At 53.7% G+C, this 2,500-nt stretch overlaps 1 protein-coding gene across 3 annotated transcripts in view; it reads right to left on the reverse strand.

The window, feature by feature from the left end:
• The window catches only part of brun (trafficking protein particle complex subunit brun), a 119,799-nt gene that overhangs the window by 40,917 nt on the left and 76,382 nt on the right, over positions 1-2,500 (reverse strand). The window lies entirely within an intron of this gene.

Here is a 2,500-nt window from a genome sequence, read left to right on the forward strand (position 1 = left end):
CATTTCTTTCCTACTTTTTTTCTTTTCAACCAAAAAAACGAACAAACAATCAACCATAAAAAAATAAAAAAAATACTTTCCCGGCCTAGCCTTTCTCTCGTCAACATGAGAGACATAATCCGCAGAAGTAAGTCATTGTTATAGACTGTCATGCAACAGAGCGTGCATTCCGCAGCAACGAATAAATGCACCGAACGTTCGTGTCGTATACAAACATCGGTGTTTTGAGTGTGCGTGTGTGCAATTTCGGTCCCTGTGGATTTAACCGTCCAAAAGACATCCATAGAGCCAGCTGTGGACATCTAATACTCGTCAACAGTTGCAATTTGGTGCAATCACAAACGGGAAAAAGACAAGAGAACGAACGAAAAAAAAAAAAAGAATCCGTAACGACGGTACAGCAACGACGGTCTGTCTGGCAGATGATGACTCCAGCACAATCACACAAACACACGCAAATACACAAACACACACACGCAAACATACAAACACACACACGCAAATACACAATCACATAAACACGCAAACACACGCAAATCCACAAACACACACACGCAGACCCACGCAAATACACAATCACATAAACACGCAAACACACGCAAATCCACAAACACACACACGCAGACCCACGCAAATCCACAATCACATAAACACGCAAACACATGTAAATACACAAACACACAAACACACGCAAAAACAAAAACACACACAAAAACACACGCAAACACCCCTGGACGGCGGAGTCATCACAAAACCGCCCGTTCCGCGTGCCTTCCCCGCTCCCCCCCCCCCCATAAACAGTGCTTCCCGCTGCATCCCACCCAACGCAGCAAGTCGGTCCAGTCAGCCGCTTTGCGTGACGCCCGTTAGATAGCCGCCCACTCCCGCCCATTCCCTACCTACCCCCCTCCCTCCGCCCACTCCCGCCCATCCCTCCCTCCCTCCGCCCACTCCCGTCCAATCCCTACCTCTCTCCCTCCCTCCGCCCACTCCCGCCCAATCCCTCCCTCCCTCCGCCCACTCCCGCCCATTCCCTCCCTCTCCCTTCCCTCTGTGGCATGTCCTGTCACACATACGTCACTCAAGAGCAACGGCGCCACAAAGAGGAGAGGAAGGGAGGCAGTGTGGGGGAAAGGAGGAAGGAAGAGGGGGGGAGAGGGAGTATAAGAAGGGGGGGGAGGGAGGGAGAGAGAAGGAGACAGGAGGAGAGAGAGGGAGACAGACAGACAGAGAGAGAGAGGGATAAGGGAGAGAGAGAGAGAGAGAGAGAGAGAGAGAGAGAGAGAGAGAGAGAGAGAGAGAGAGAGAGAGAGAGATAGCGATAGAGAGACAGATATAGAGAAGGAGAAAGACAAGAAAGAGAAAGAGAGAAAAAAAAATCTAAAAAAAAGGAAGAAAAAAGGCAAGAAAGAAGAGGGATGCCAGCCTGCCAGCCAGCCAGCCAAGCCAGCCCTCTCGCGCAGACCCTCCCCCGCCGGACCGACGTCGGCGCATCCCGGAGAACAGCCTACAAAACACCGTAATCGCCCCCACTTGCGCAAACGCGGAATCTCCTTGCTCTACAGCCTCGAACGCGAGTGTAAACAAGCCGGAGGAGGGTCGGCGCGTTGCGAGGGACTAGGGGGGAGGGGAGGGGAGGGGAGGGGGAAGGGTGGTTCAGAAAGTGAGGGCGGGGAGAGATGAGAGGGGGAGGGGAGGGGAGGGGAGGAGAGGAGTGGGGGTGGGGGGGTTGAAGGACGGAACGGGGGTGGAGGGGGTGGAGAGGGAGGAGGGGAATGGAGGGGAAGGGGGGTGGAGGAGGAGAGAGAGAGAGAGAAGAAGGAGAGGAGGAGGGGGAAGGGAGGAGAGTGAATGAGGAGGGAGGGGAAGAGGGAGGAGGAGTGGGAGGAGGTAAGGGAGGAGGAGAGTGAGGAGGAGAGATGGAGAGAGAAGAGTGAGCAGGAGAGTGAGGGGTGAGGAGGCGAGTGAAGAGGAGAATGAGAAGAAGAAGAAGAAGGGGTTAGAGGAGGGAAGGAGGATGAAGAGGGGAGTAGAGGGGGGTAGAGGTGGGAGGAGAAGAGAGGGGTGTGTGAAGGAGAGACAAACAGAGAGAGAGAGAGAGAGAGAGAGAGAGAGAGAGAGAGAGAGAGAGAGAGAGAGAGAGAGAGGAGATGAGAGGATGAAGAGAGGAGAGAGAGAGATGAGGAGAGGAGCGATGAGAGGATGATGAGGAGAGAGCTAGAGAGAGAAAACGAGAAGAGAGAGTGATTAGAGAGAGAGAGAGTGAGAGGAGAGAGGAAGAATGAGAGAGAGGAGAGTGATGAGAGGAAGGCGAGAGACAGAGGACAGAGGACGAGGGGCGGGCGAGAGAGAGACAGAGAGAGAGAAAGAGCGAGCGAGCGAAAGACAGAGAGACAGAGAGAGAGAGAGAGAGAGAGAGCGCGAGAGAGAGAGATCCCAAGCGTGCCAAGGTGAGCAACCAACACACGCTACTCCTTTGCTTTCGGCACAACAAGACTCG

Source organism: Penaeus japonicus, unplaced genomic scaffold (assembly GCF_977035675.1).
Source record: "Penaeus japonicus unplaced genomic scaffold, GWHDUDI00000001_assembly GWHDUDI00000004, whole genome shotgun sequence".
Lineage (NCBI taxonomy): Eukaryota > Metazoa > Arthropoda > Malacostraca > Decapoda > Penaeidae > Penaeus > Penaeus japonicus.